We start from the raw sequence: 16750 nt of genomic DNA, 5'->3' as shown, positions 1-16750 counted from the left end.
AAGCTCGTTTAGGCTCGATAAAAGTTCGAATAAGCTCGTGAGCCATAAATATATTCGTTAAATAAAGTTCAAGCTCGGCTCGATTATAAACGAGCTAAACTCAAACATTCAAGCGTTCGACTCGGTTTGGCTCAATTGCATCCCTACGTTCGCCCCAGCACTCCCACCAATCCTTCTCAAAGCCACAGATGACTATTAACCTTTAGAATAGTAACTAAGGAAGGTATTTACCACAGTTATGTCAAAATTTAAACCTCAAATTTCATGATGATAGCACCTCATACGCTAGTCACTAGACCATCCCGAGAGGACAACAATTACCTCCTTCACATCCCTACATCAGTTGAAGATACATTAATCTACCAAAATAACAAAATGAAAGGACAGTATATATCAATGGTTATTGATGTCAAGGCAGTATGTTACATGAGCATTAATCTACCATAAAAAAGGGAAAACAAATCACAAGTGCAACATCACTAAAAACCCTAGAATCTGAGCTCCATCGAGAATCCATCGAAAGGCTCTGATTTAGGAGCTGGTAAATTTGGTCACGACTTTGGTGCCCTCGGAGACCACGCGCTTGGCGAGTTCCCTGGGAGAACGAGGCGAATTGAGGTCTGGATCTCACGGGATGTGATGGTGGACTTCTTGTTGTAGTGAGCAAGGCGAGAGGCCTCCTGTGTAAACTTCTTGAATTTTTCGTTGATGAAGGAGTTCATGATCGACATGGCCATGGAGATGCCGATATCCGGGTGCACTTGCTTGGGCACCTTGAATATGTATATCTTGTAGGTCTCGGTACCCTTCTTCTTGGTCTTCCTTTTCTTATCTCTGGCGGCAGCGTTATCCTTGGAGGGGAGACGCTTGCTAGCCTTGGGCTCCTTCTCTATCGGGGCTTTTTTAGCAGTGGCCTTCTTCTCATCAACCGGCTTGTCGAATGCAACAAGATTCTTTTCCACGGGCTTCTTCTCGGCCTTGGGCACTGATATGTGAAAGTCAAGCAGTCAATGATCAATAGGACGTGGCAGCCAATAATCAAGCGAACGTGAAGGTTCATAATCAAGAGGACATAGAAGTCAACAATTAAGAGAAGATGGGAGTCAGGCCACCTCACATCACCAACCGCATAATTCCTGATCGGTCACAGGCAGGGTGGGCCCCCGGATCTAAGCCCTGAGACGAGATAACCCCCAATCGACTCTTTAGTAGCCAAATCATAAAGGTTGGGTCCCTCGTCATAGTCTCAGATAAGCTCCGGTCGGTTCGCCACATCTCATCCTCTTCATCAAGGCTTAAATCCTTGTAGCACATCTGAGCAGTCACCCCGAGTTGTCTGCAGCTGAACCTGTGCGGGACGAATAACGTTAAGCAACAACAATGTCAAAACTTCTTATCAGAGAATAACTGTCATAAGTCAAAGAATATTCTAGTGGTCTGCCACGCACTGAAGGTGGAGCCTTCCTCTAGTCAATGGAAGACCACTAGATGTCCTCCCTCCCCCGACATACCCTGACACCCGACATTCTCTGACAGCGATCTGGCTCAAAAGGCAGGCAGAATCATACAAAAAGGGAGGTTCTCTTCATTGGTCAAGTATGCGCACATTCACACGCATCTTCAACAGTTCTTTTTTCCTTCCTTCGTTCGTATACTACTTTTTCGGGAAAAAATAACTTGACTTGAGCGTCGAAGGACTTGCACTAGAGACTTTTTCTCTAATTTCTAGTCTTCAATGCTCCATGTGCTTGTCTGAGTATGTGCAGGGTCCAAGTACTACCAGTTTCGTTACTATAGATCTTTGGTACTATGTGGGGGGTTCACTTTTCTGACACACATACATAGAGTGCATCAAAGTCGTCTTTCCGTTAACACCGATACTACCTTTATCGACCTCTTTCTAGCTCAGATTCTGACAAGAGGGATTGGAGACGCATGGTAGGAAAAGGCGGGATGGAGAAAAAAGTAACGGGTTGGAGTTTATAAAGAGAAAAGAAAGCGCCAGTGATTGGATAACACGAGTCGATTGCGGATCCATGACATGTGCTCTTTAAACATCATTAGATCGAATATGGTGGTACAAGACGAATACGTTCGCCCCTAGCATCCTCGCCAACCCGTCCCAAGGTCAACACGGAGGAAGTAAATTACAGATAGCTATCAACCTTTGGAATAGTGATTAGCACATAAGGAAAATATTTATTTGAACTTCGAATCTTCTAATGATAATATTTCATGTATTAATTACTAAATCGTCCCAAAAGGACATCATTATATCGAACATGCGAATATGAATGATTGAGATTCTTTAATCCGGATTCACAAGAAAGGAAGGGACAGATTCCTCCGCACAAATGTTCGTTATAAATTTTACGATCAATTTTTAAATTTATAGCAAAATATGTCATTAATATTTATTTTATTGTAAATTTTATTATAAATTTTAATGTCGCGGTAAATTTTACTAAAAATTTTGAATTCATCCTAAATTAAATTTAGATAAATTTCTAAATTCAGGGTCAAATTTGTTTTGAATATTTATTTTGTTGTAAATTTTATGATGATTTTCAATTTCATGGTAAATTTTATAACGAATTTTGAATTCGTTATAAATTTTTTTGATGATTTTTTATATTTGTTACGAAGCAACTAATTCTGTCATAATTATTTTTTTATTGTTAATTTTAAGATGAAATTTTTTTTATTGATAATTTTGTAACAAAAGATTTTTTTAAAATTTTAGATGAAATTTATTTTATTGTTGCTAAATTCTACTAATTGGCCACGCTTGTTTTTTTCTCTAATTTTGTTGTAAATTTATGATAATTTTTTTTAAATGATTTTGATTAAATTGATAAATAATGTTTTAATATAATAGTGTTTAGAGACCTTAAATTCTAAATTTTAAACTCACTTTAAATACATAGTGTTTACATATTATAACAATTATTAGATAGCTTCTATATACTCTCAGGACATAGTATAGACGGAGGGCACATGATATCTCTAGTGTAATAGTTAAGAGTTGATTCTCAATAACTGACGATATGAAATTTACCCTACCATATATCCGACGTTTATGTACCAATGTGTAACTCTCTTCATATCTATTGGATCGGTACCTGTAAACCTTAAATCATAAATTTAAAAACCAACATAAACATATTGGAGCAGTTATAGATATTATAACCGCATTAGATTAAAGGATATTTTAAAATAAAAATATTAAAAAGTTTTCATTTGACTTTAATTAAAAATGGGATAAACAAAGGTCCCTATTTAATGTTTACCCTTAATTATTTGAAATAAAAAATAATAATTTGATAATTCTAAAACTTTTAGAATTTTTTATAAGGTAAAGTCAAAGATAAATTATCCAATAAGGATTCTCTAATCTATAAATTATGGACCAGAGGATGATCTCTTACCTAAGGACCTTTGATTTGGATGGACCTCACATATTTTAAAGATAGAGTCCATCCAAATCAAAGATCTAAAAAAATAAACCATCAAAAATCCGTCCTCTAAATTACCATCTTTTTTTTTTCTCTTCTCAATAATTTTTATGGAGGAGATAAATATTTTTATTTGTGTTTTATAAATTGTTGGATTTTGTTCCCACTTCCCAACTAGAGAAAATAAATTAAAATCGTCGTGAGTGTCATTAAAAGAAATTATTGTTTTCCGTCTGACACCACCCCTCTCCTCTCTCTCCGTGTCAAATGATAGTTCTATCCCTTTTTTTTCTTTTTTTTTTTAAATTTTATTTAGTTTTATTTTTTAAATTAATTTTATTTATTATTTTTTCATCAATACTTATATATTTTAAATTTTATTTAATTTAATTTTTTTTATTTTTAAAATTAATTCTATTTATTATTTTAAAATTTTATTTATTTTTTATTTAGTTTTATTTTTTTATTAATTTTTTATCAATACTTATATATTTTTAAATTTTATTTGATTTTTATTTAGTTTTATTTTTAAATTAATTTTGTTTATTATTTTTTTAATTTTATTTAATTTTTATTTAGTTTTATTTTTTAATCAACTTTGTTTATTATTTTTTTTATCAATTTTTTTTATTTTATATAATTTTTAACCTATGTCAGAATCTCTCCCTTCCTTTAAATTACCTTCCTAATTCGACACTTAAATTATTCGCATTCAACTCTTGACACATGTTAGAAGCTTCTCTCCTTTTAAATCATCCCTCCCTCCAACCTTTGACACATGTCAGAATTTCTTACTTTCTATAAATTACTCATCCTCCAACTATTGATACCTGTCAAAACACCATCTCCATTTAAATTACACCTCTTCAACACTTGACATATGTCATAACCTCCCCTCCCTTTAAATTACTCTCATTCCAACCCTTGACATAGGTCAAAATCTCTTATCCCTTTAAATTACCCTTCTTCTAACCCTTAACACATGTCAAAATCTCTCATCCCTTTAAATTACCCTCATTTCAAACCTTGGCACATGTCAAAATCTCTCATCCATTTAAATTACCCCTGTCACGCCCCAAAGGAGTCCCTGCCAGAGGAAAATCCGACAACATCTCCCCTGTACCGGTGACAATTTGAAGCATAGATACATCAACAACAAAATACATTAGCCCACACGGCTGGAATATACACAATCACGCAGTTATATATATATTAAACAGCCCACACAGCGATACTACAAATACAACCACGCAGTTATATATAAAACAGTCCACTCGGTTGTACTAAAAAAACACAACTGAAAAACAAAAGAAAAGCCCATACAACCAAAACAACACAATGCGTGTCGACACGGCTTAAACACAAATACAACAAAACAAATATCACTCCACCTAGCAAACTCCAAAATAAAGGCTAGCTTATACTACACCAAGTCCACAAATTCGCAAAGTGGGAAAAGTAAGAAGCAAAACCATCCTTGGATGTGACCTAGGACCGACAAGCAGGATACTCCAAGCGACATCAACCTGAAATAGGAATAAAAGTAATGGTGTGAGTCCAACGACTCAGCGGATACCGGATAGATATGCATAATAAGGTATACCTAACAGTAATAATCATGCGGTACAATTTCCTGAACAAAAGTAGGAAATGCAAACTGAGAAGGCTAAAGAAACTGTACTCACCAGAACTTCCTATCTGTAAATAAGGGTCATCAGACCAGATACAAAATCTCACTTGTATGGATGTCAATCATATGCAACCACCAAAATGCAACATACATAATACAGTAAGCACAAACAATAAATGCAATCCATACATATGATACAAAAATGGCATGGTCACCCCTGACACCAGTCAGCCATCTCACACGTGATGGTAATACCGAGTGGGGTAGGGCTATGACAATTGTTCACTCTGCCATCACTGCTCCTGAGTGACTGAGTTGGCAGGATATTATCAGAGTATATCTTGTAGGACCGTTAGATTCGATAGAGGGGGGGTGAATATCGATTCGAAAAACAAGAGTATAAATATGCAGCGGAAAAGTAAATGAACACAGTTATTTTTTACTTCGTTCGGAGCCTGTGACGACTCCTACTCGAAGGCCCGTGGTCCTTGACCACTTTCGTTGGGAAATCACTAGCAATTCGAATATAGTTACAAGATGAATGCAGAAAATGCTAATGAAACAAAGTAATACCGACAAAGAAGTAAACTAAAAACCGAATGAGCACTTTGTCGTAGCTTTATCGACGCAGAACGTAGAGCGCAAGACCAGGGAGAAGAGTTCTCGATTAATTCCATCTGAAGCTCTCAGGGCTTCTTTATATATCGCCAGCGCGATCCCTTCGCGCGGAATGTGAGCATAGCTGCACAAACCATGATGCTCCACGTGGCGACGACTTTGGATAGAATTTGCCTTGCCGGATGGGCGCCCGGATCCTCCGGACCTCAGCCCGGATCCACTCTGACCACCGCTCCAAAAACTCCTTTCGCAAAACAAAGTTAGTCCGAGGCAAATGTATATCCGTAAAACAGATTAAGGTTAAGGTTCAATAGATAATTAAAAGAGTATGACTTAGATTCCGTCTTTCCGAGACCGGATCTAGTCACGATCTCGACTTAGATATCCGAAATGGATCTAAGCCGGATCGACGCCTAATGTTCCCTTCCCGGAGCGTCCTCGATCCTCCCTTCCGGTGACTTGCCTTGCCACGCCAGACGTCCGCGGCTCACCTCTGACCGTCCGGACTTCTGCCGCGGTCACTCGCCGTCGACCAGGACTTCTATCCGTCCTGCGACCTAGTGGACTTCTCGCGATCACGTCCACCGGTCGACCGCCGCTTGGACTTCTCGCAACTATCCGGACGTCGTCCGACCTAGGACTTGTCCGTAGTCCTACATCCGTCGTGCTGTGCCATCTGGACTTTTCCTGCACACTTGATCAAAGTGTCAGACAACAACATAACTAACTTAACCTATTTGTCATTCATCAAAACCTGGGTTAGACCGTTAGTGCTACCCGCACCAACATATCTATCCTCCTACCCCAAATATAGTGGGTGAGCCTAAGCTCTTATCTCCCTATATCATGGTCAAGGGGAGGAATCTCCCATGAGCGGATCAGTGGAGCCATGACAGAGCAAACTGCAACACACACCCTGTCTGAAATACGACTAACCTATGAGTGGTTGTATGTGCGTAGGTCATGTAACTGATGATGTGCTCAACAACAATGGAGCCGACAATCGCTCAGCATGCAATCATGGAAAATGATGCATGACACTAAGCATGTAGATACTGACGGTATACACCTCCATATAAAATGTACCAAAAAGGAATAAATCCATACAATGATCTAAGTAACAATAAACTAGGTACACAAGTTAGACATGTCAAATAACTAGACTACTACACAGTAGGGCAATGTATATCACTAGTTCTATGAATAGGGGTAAACATGGTAACAAACAAGAGAATATAAGTATGAATGCATAACAGATAGGAATATAGGCAGACTACAAGAACCAAGAAGTGGCGTACCAAAGTAGAAGTAAACACAATCATTACTACTAGCTATAAACTACTATGCATATCAAAAATGATCATATCAAGGGGATAAGTCAGAGGTACCCGCCTTATACGTAGATCGTGTCAAACCAAACCTATGTTGAGACGCTCGCGTCGAATCAAAGTCCTGCGATCACATATGATATACAGTTTAGCTAATCACATATAGAACAATTAGCTAAACTCAAAATCTAATCCTAGTTCGAATAGGTAACCACGTACAATTCTACCTAATGATCCAATACTCTCTTCATTGCCAATATCCTTGTGAATTAATCTAACTAGAGAAATCCACGCATAAATGAATCTCTAATCCATAACCAAATAGATTAAGCATCCCCAATCATTCCCCCTTCCAATTAGGATTTGCTACAAGCATAATCAATCCAAGTATAGATTAATCAATTTAAAACTCACCAAATTCCAAAACAATCACTAAAAGCTCACGGGCCGAAGGGATTCATTGCCAAATTAGGATGACCGGAGCTATGGATTACCGGTGAACAATGCTGACCGAAACCTAAATATCGCTTGCTCTCCTTCTTTGTCAACGAGTAATGATGGTTAGGGAGAGGTGATGCACAAAGCAGACCTCCGACTTCTTGCTCTTGGCATGGCAGTACACTGAGATAGTCTGATAGCATTCGAAGAGATCCAAGTGGCTTGCACAGCGGTGAAGAAAAGCGACATCAGGAAACCAGGTCACAACGATGGAGGATCTGAGCCGCCGCGGCAACGACGTCGGGATCAGGAGGAGATGTCGAGGAGGAGCAACCCAACAACTCATGGTCGGTGCTGATTTAAAGGGTACGCCAATCTAGCTATCGAAGTGGACGGTGGCTGGAAGACCCGTGGCGATCAAGAAAGGGGCGACAGATCGGAGCTAGGGCACAGAATAGGTGAGATTAGGAGAGCTCATCAGTTGGCATCGCGTGGGAGGAAACGGTGCTACAGCTTCGAGGTCATGAGAACATTACCGGCTGAGGACTTTGTTGGGTTCGTTGGGCCGCGAAAACCGCTTTTTCGAGTCGCGGAAACCCCGAGTCACCCGAAGTCATGGATCTCGTGCAAAGATTCGTAAACAAAACTTTTCGAAAAACCTTTTCTTGTACGAGTTTGTAAAAACTTTAGATCTACACTAAAGTTAAGATCATTACCCTTGATGCGCGCCCCACGTGAATCCCGCTCGTCCAAATGGTGCCGGATCTCAAGACCGTCAAGCGTACGGTCCTCTAGAAGTATCCACACGGACACACTAGATGGAGGTGACCAAAAACCAAGGTGTGCTAGCACCTATGTGGTTTGGCCAAGGAAGGAGGAGAGGGAGAGAGCAAGAAGAACTCTAGGAGGAAGAAGAAGGAATGAATGATGGAATCAATTTTCAAAAATGAAAATTGTTATCCACATTCAAGTGGCCGGCCACCTTCTAGGAGGTGTAACCCCCACATTAATTCCAATTAATGTGGAGACCATTAAGAGTTGTAACCCCCATGAGGTGGCACTCTAGGATGATGTGGATCAACACTATTGGTCCACATCTTGTCACCTCACTAAATGACATGGCAACAAGTGTAACCTCCTCATTTAATGTGGGCCGGCCACATTAAATGCTATGGAGGCTTGTAACCTCCATGAGGTGGCACACATTGATGATGTGGAGCAATTCTATTGGTCCACATCTTGCCAACTCACTAGTGATGTGGCAAAAAGTCAAGTCAAACATGACTTTTTCTCTTCCTCTCAAATCAAGTCAAACTTGATCAAATCTCTCTCATGGTTGATCTAATCCAACCATATGATTCAAGCCAACTTAATATAATGAATCTAATTCATTAAATTAAGTTGATTTAATGAGTCATAATCTAAATTAGACTCATTGAATACATGAATCAACTTGAGTCCAACTCAATTAGCCCAATTTGGATTACTCTTAATCCAATATGATTCATCAAATGAATCTAATCCTCTTAGTTCATCATATGAACCAAATCTCCATCTAATTGTCCTTAGTGTGTGACCCTATAGGTTCTTGTAACGTTGGCAATGCCCTAAACCCATTTAGGAGCATAAGTAATGAGCGGTATCTAGCAACACATCATTACTACCCAAGTTACAAGAATGTTGAGATCCGACATCACCTTGTGACTACTAATTGTGACTCCTCACAATATATGTCATTGTCCTTCTATCCTAGACATCTAGATTGATCAATATGAGGCATAGACCGTGTCATCCTCTAATCAATCTAAATCTTGAACTCCAAGTAGACTCACTCGATCAAATAAGCTCAACATCTAATGTTGACTCATTTGGGCATGGCCATGCACTTCGTGGTCTAACTCTATCAAGAATATTGATGTCGCTCCCGTCATATGGGAGGGATAGATCCCATCTACATCACTCACATCCCTCTGCATAATTTGTTACATACCCAGTAATCGCCTTTATAGTCCACCCTGTTACGGGTGACGTTTGATGAAACCAAAGTACATAACTCCTTATGTAGGGATCCATGGTGACTTCAGGTCTAAGGACTAATAGTCATACTAATAGCCACATGAGAAAGTATATGACACTCATATAACGATCCATGATACTTTCTCATGGCGGGTCATTCATATTCTCTAATGCTTCTCGATCCAACAGATATCTCTATATCCATGACTTGTGAGATCAAGTCATCGAGCTGACCTACATGCTAGTCTTATTGTATTAACATTGTCCCTGAATGTTAATACTCGACTAGGAATGATTTAGAGTAGTGTTCCCTATATCATCTCACTATCGATTCAACTAATCGATTGATATAGGTATGAACCTTCTACTCAAGGACGTTATTATACTTAGTCTATTTGGCACTAATACAAATAAGTATAATAACCAAACAAATGCCTTTATTCATATACAAGAATATGATATACATGAGTTCATACAATCATCAAATGATTGGCTCTATGGCTCTAACTAACAGACTTCACCGGCGACGATCGAGTGGGGAGAGAGAGGTCGGCGACAGCGTGAAGAGGAGAGGGGAGGAGATCGGGAATCGGGTGATTAGAAGCAGAGAACTTAGGTTTTAATTCGTATACCTAGGTTTATATATATTAGACTTAGGTTAATTTATTACAACTTGGGTTAATTGAAATCAACCAACTCCCACTTAAAATGGGTATTCTAAACAGGCTTTTCCCTATCCAACGGATTCATCCCCGTAAACCATGTCATCCAGACTCCGTTTAATTTTCGAAAAATTTCTAAAAATTTCCAGAAAATCCAATAAAATTATTTGTCAAATAACATTATTATTTAATTATTATTTGGTGTACCATATTTTGCAACCTCACTTCCAACTCTTGACACATGTCAGAACTTCTCACTCTCTTTAAATTACCTACCCTCCAATGCTTGACACATGTCAAAACACCCCTCTCCCTTTAAATTACCCCCTCCAACGCTTGACACATGTCATAACATCCCCTCCCCTTGAATTACCCTCTCTTCAACTCTTGACACATGTCAGAATTAGGTTAGTTATTATCGTTGTTTTATGCATATTCGTTATTTATTTTATAAGTAGAGAAATTATATTAAGATTAGATAATGTCGTACTTATACATCTCTATTATTTTTTTTATATAGATATTTAAAAGTAGAGAAGATATGATAAATTGGGTAAAGACAGTAAGTTTGAAGAATGATACTATAGTGGTTATTAAAAATTCTGCTAATTTAAAAGGTGGCAAACTGTCAAAGTGTCATCTTATGTGTGAAAGAGGTGGAAAGTACAAACCGCCACGATATCTAGTTGATGGGTAATCCTTAAAAAGAAATACTGGGACTAAAAAATGTGAATACCCATTTGAGCTACGAGGTATACCAATACCTCTAGATGGTGTGATGTGGGATTTAAGGGTTGGCTGTGGTTTTTATAATCATCAATTAGTATAATATATTGATGACCATGAATACCCATGTAGGCTAAAACTAATAGAGAAAGAATTTGTGCTCGACATGGCCAACAACACCACACCTTGTGAAATTATTAGTATTTTGAAGGAAAGAAACTCATCAAATACTATGAGGATCAAAAGCATTTACAATGTCATTTTCACAAATAAATCCGCTAAACGGGGTGACTTAAATTCTATTCAGTATGTCTTAGAGTAATTAATCAAGAAAGAATACCTCCATAATTACCGTACAAATCCAGACACTAATGAAATCACAGATATTCTTTGGGTTCATCAAAAAAGTCTAGAGCTGTCTGTCAACTTTTTGTTTGTGTTCATCATTGATGCCACATACAAGACCAATAAGTATTGGATACCACTATTGGAGGTTGTGGGTATCACATCCACAATGTGAACTTACTCACTTATGTTCACATATCTTAGTAATGAGAGAACAGAGCAACTGACATGGGCATTAGGTATATTAAAGAAGTGGATGGTTGAAAAGAAGGTATCATTGCCATTGGTGTTTGTTTCAAATCGAGATTTGACGCTTATTAATACCTGATCCGGCAGTAAGAATGGGGGACCCCATTTAGCAGAGTCAACGCCGCGAGGAGCGCCAAAGGCCTTGGCCGAGCGGATAAGGAGGGCGACGACCAGCTGAGGCTTCCGAGCGGAAGCAATATATCCGGAGGGCGGGTTCACGCCTCATGATGAATGGAAAAGTAGGCCGGAGGGCTCCGTCCAGAAGAATAAAACATCAAGCCGCTGTTCCCTAGAGCACATGACCGGAAGCTCCATGCGATCAACATCCGATCGGACGCCGGGGACGGCCGGACGGACGATTGACAGGGAGTAAGAAAAGGCAAGATAGGAACATCTTGACAGCGAGATGATATCGAGGATCCTAGGACATGGGCTCCTTTGTCCCATCAAGGACATGGGCTCCCCTTGTCCCATCAACATGCTCATCCCATCATGCATGGCGCTTGGAGCAAGGAGTCGTGCAAGCTCCTCTGACAAGCTCATACTGGGTATGGGTTGAGGACACGTGTGTGTGCCTCGGTATATGTACATCAGCCTCCTCAGAAGTCTATATAAGGCCTCCACTTCTTCAACCGGAGGTACGCGAGTCTTCATCCGGCAACCACTTTCATCTATTCCTTCGCCTGACTTGAGCGTCGGAGGGCCATTGCCGGGACACCCCTCCCGGCTCGGTTTTGTTGCAGGTTCACCGGAGCACTCGAGGATTCAGCAGGGAGCGCCACGTCCCCAGCGTTCGTTGACCCCTGGTTCGGACAGGATCAAATTGGCGCCGTCTGTGGGAACGCTCCTGCATCCGAACGGGAACGATGGACGAGGCTGGAAGAATACATACCGTGGCACTCTCACAAGAAGAGTTGGACGCTCTGGTCGAGATAAGGGCTGCCAAACTTGTGGAGCAAAAACAAAAAGCATCAGGCGAGCAGCCGGAGCAACAAGCAACATATGCGTCGGGTGGCCGAGCGGGAGCACCTCAAGCCACCGTCGCATTCCCTCAGGCACTCTTCCGTACTCCCCCAGAAATCGCGCCCGCTCACGGGGAGCAAGGATCTTCATCTGATGAGCCTCCCGTTCGGGATCATAGGAAGGGCAAAACCCTCCGAGCAGACGCTTCTCCCAAGCGGAAGCACCGACTGCCACAGTTCCATTTCCCTCAAAAGCAGATACTTCATCTCCCGAATTCGACTTATAGCAAGCCCCTCCTTTTGGAACCTCAAGAGCGGGAGTTTGATGTCAGGCGATGAATCGTCCGCATACGAGGAAGTTGGGTGGACGAGCCGCCGAGCGGATGAAGAGGGATTGGCACTTGGATCCACCATGAAGCACAAGTTATCTCTAGCCCGTCCGGGGCAGGGCGAGAGGTGCACCGATAGAATATGTGCTGTATATTTTCCGTTTGGTTGTATATTTGAAATGTAGAAGGCAAAATGTTATAATGTGCGCAATTGGAATTATTGGCCGAGCGGCCTATCTTCATGGTGTATAAGATACGAGCCAAGCGCTCTTGGATCGATGAAGAAGGCCTCGAGCCGTTTGGCTGGAGGTATAGTATCCGAGCCAGGCGCTCGCTGACGAAGGCTCACGGAGCAATGAGAGCAGAAGGCTCAAGTAAAAGGATAATGCAGCAGGACGCCTCCACCTCTGGTAGGCCGAACGGCCATGGAGGACCGACCGGGAAGTTTCGCCACCCTCCTGGCTTGGATGAATTTCGACGTACATTATATCCACCTCACTCCACGGGTATTCGGGAGTTGAGAAATTGCGTTAGATCTTATGCTGATCGGCAGCTTAGTTTTTCAGATATAGTTTCTTTCGGGCGTAGAATTCATTGTAATTTTCCGAATGAAGGCCCCCGAGCCGCTCGGCCGGGAGGTTGATATATTATCCGAGCCAAAATGCTCGATGAAGCAGACCCTGAACCGTTTGGCCAGGAGTACGTTCTCCAAGCTGGGTGAAAGGGGGATATAAATTATCCGAGCCAAAATGCTCGACGAAGCAGACCCTGAGCCGTTTGGCCAGGAGTACGTTCTCCAAGCTGGGTGAAAGGGGCATATGGATTATCCGAGCCAAGCGCCCGAATAGTGAAGGCCTCCCAGCCGATTGGATGCGCAAGCAAATGACCCGTGCCGTTCGGCCGGGCACAAAGACTGTTCAAGCGCTAGATAAGTTATGAAGGCCAAGGTCGCTCGACCTGGTAAGGAGTTAGCCTTGAAGGCCGTCTAGCCCAGACGTTAAACCGTAGAGCCCCGGACGGCTATAAATATCCGCGTCCGACGAGCTCCGTTAAAGATCGAGAGCCCATATAAACCCTCCGGCGGGAGACCCGAGCCGTGCCGTTAAACATCGAGCCGGCCGACCGCTATAAATATCCGGACGAGCTCCGTCGTTAAAGATCGAGGCAGAGCGGGTCTCGCTATAAACCCTCCGGGAGACCGCGGGAGCCCGTCATTAAACATCGAGCCGCGTGCGGATTCTATAAATATCAGTATAAAGATCGAGAGCGAGCAGGCGTCATAAACCTCCGAGCGGAGACCGACGAGCCCCGTCGTTAAACATCGAGAGCGCGGCTATAAATATCCGGCACCGACGGCCCGTGCAATATCGTGAGACGAGCCGACGTATAAACCCTCCGGCGGAGGACCGAGGCCCGTCGGTCATTAAACATCGAGGCCGACCAGGCTATAAATATCCGCGCCGACGAGCCCGGCTGCAAATATCGAGAGAGGGCCGCGCTTCATAAACCCTCCGAAGCGGAGACCGGCAGCTCGTTAAACATCGAGGCGGCCAGGCCACGCTATAAATATCCGCCGTCGGCGAGCAGACGTTAAATATCGAGAGGCGAGCCGCTATAAACCCTCCGGCGGGAGGCCGGCGAGCCCGTCGTTAAACATCGAGCGCCGCACCGCTATAAATATCCGGCGCGACCGTCCGTTAAAGATCGAGGCACGGCAGGCCAATAAACCCTCCGGAGCGGCGGCGAGCCCGGTGGCCGTAAAGATCGAGAGCAGTCGGCTCATAAACCCTCCGAAGGGAGACCGACGCCCGTCGTTAAACATCGAGCCGCGGACCGGCTATAAATATCATGCCACGCCCGCCGTTAAATATCGAGAGGCGCCGGCGTCTATAAATCCTCGCCGGGCGAGCTCGTTAAAATCGAGAACCGCGCCGATTGTCTATAAACATCCGCGCAACGAGCATTCGCAAAAACTAAATTGTTTAAGTCCGATCGGCCGTCGGTTTGTTAATACTTCGCATTCACTGAATGCAAACAGTATAGCCAAGCGCTAAACGATTTCGAGGAAAACGAGTTAATTGATTAACCTGATCGGTTGTCTAGTGGGAGACACGTATAGCTTAACTGACTCTACAAATGAGCACCAAACAGACAGAAGAGGGCAATAAAGGACCGACAAAAATGGAAGCAAAGGAATACAATTAGGCCGAACGGCACGTACAAAAATTTTACATCCGCCGAGCGGATGAAATACAGTAAGTACTTGGAAGAACTCGCCTCACTCCGGGTCCTCAAAATTGAAAAAGGCATCCGGGATATCGTCAATCATGGCCGCCAGGTCGGAGGCGGGAATGTGCATTCCCGCAGGAAGGTGGCCACCCTTCTTCAAGTACGCCACGGTGACCTTGACCGCCTCGGCGAAGGTTGATGAGACGTTGCCGCCGAATTTTACGCCGAATCGCTGCTACTAGGCGGCTCGGCTCTCCCTCCTTATATTTTCTGAGTACCGCCCGGGAAGCAGTTAAGGAATCTTGGACTGCCTTCAAGTCCATTTCAGCCTTTGTGCGTTCTGTCGAACGGTCTTCCCGTTCGGCGTTCAGCTGGGCCTCCAGATCCTTGGATCGCTGATCTAGTGCACGGACATCTACTTTCATCTTGTCCAGATCAGCTATCGCTCGCTTCTTCCGGGCAGCGCGTTTGGCATCCGCTTCGCGCTTCTTGATTTGGCCCTCTCAGCCGAGCCACCTCTGAGCCAGGTCGTTTCGGTATATTGGCCTCGACTTGTTTCTCCCCGCTCGCCGGATGGACCCGACACTTGGGTTTCTCGGGAGATCCTCCACTCGGCTAGCCGATGGCTAGTGGCGATTTTGCGTTGTAGAAAGAAAATAATAAAATGAGGAACCGGACGGTAGCATGGCACGAGAAAGAAAAATGAATTCACGAGTGGCTGCTTTGATGTTGTTATCGCAGCGCTTAGGCGTCATGAGGACTGAATGGCATCCTCGAAGAGCTTGGTGAGCGGACCCATCGGTTATTTCATGTACGGGCTTGATGGCGATCGTGGACCAAATATTCCTCCGATGGAAATCGGAGGGTAGTCTTGATGGTCGGGTGGCCGGCTGGCGCTTCCCTCGCCTTGCCCGAGGACTCCCCTATGGTAGAGGTTTACCCGCGGCGTACGCGGCCGCGGTTCGTGGAGGAGAACCAGGAGGGTCGGCGGTGGGCGAGGCCGAGTCCTGCGATCGGTGGCGATCCGTGTGCGACTTCCCGTCGGTGCATGGTCCGCCTCTTGGGTCTGAAGGTGGAGTCTCTTTGCCGAAACTTCCGTGATCCCGACTGGGGACCCACTGCTAGAGGGCGAGGGAAGCGAGGTCCGCCTCAACTTGAGCGGATGAGGTAACTGCTATTGACCCTCTCCTAATAACCCGGCCGGTGATAAGACCCGCTCGGCGAGTTCTTTTTAGTCGCCCACCACTAATTTCCCAACTTCAATGATCGGTGGCCTTGGGCGCCACATGACTTATTGCAATGGAAGAAATTAAAATCAGTTAGACAAAAAGGTAAAGAGAGTAAAAGTCCTTACTCATGCGGTAGGGAGATTTGCCCGAACGGAGATAATCAAAATGTATAACACCCCTTGAAAACACGGTCGATTTTTGTCCGATGGACCGATTCGCCGCATGAAGGTAGGATTATCGACGAGAACTAGAGATGCCGCTATCATTTGTTCGATCTGCTTCCGCTCGGAAGTCGGATATAGAAAAAACTCCTTCCGGCTTGTTGGAAGTCGGCATATTATCAAAAATTTAAAGCCTATTCTACTTTGGAAAATGAAAGTGCCTAGCTCGGATTGTTTGGGGTAGAAGAAGTGGAATATTTTGGGGTCAAGTGGGATCTGTGCAGCTTAAAGAGGACAACCATCCCGCTCAGCAACCTAAAGGAGTTTGGCACAAGTTGGCCGAGCGGGATGCGGAAATAATTACAAACCTCCA

At 43.2% G+C, this 16750-nt stretch overlaps 1 pseudogene; it reads right to left on the bottom strand.

Annotated features, from left to right (window-relative positions):
• Positions 1–531: 531 nt before the first annotated feature.
• The window catches only part of LOC121979657, a 45509-nt pseudogene continuing 29290 nt past the window's right edge, over positions 532–16750 (bottom strand).

This window comes from Zingiber officinale, chromosome 5A (genome assembly GCF_018446385.1).
Source record: "Zingiber officinale cultivar Zhangliang chromosome 5A, Zo_v1.1, whole genome shotgun sequence".
Taxonomy (NCBI): Eukaryota; Viridiplantae; Streptophyta; class Magnoliopsida; order Zingiberales; family Zingiberaceae; genus Zingiber; species Zingiber officinale.
Note: the sequence above shows the minus strand (reverse complement) of the source record. Positions and strands in the feature narration are given on the sequence as shown.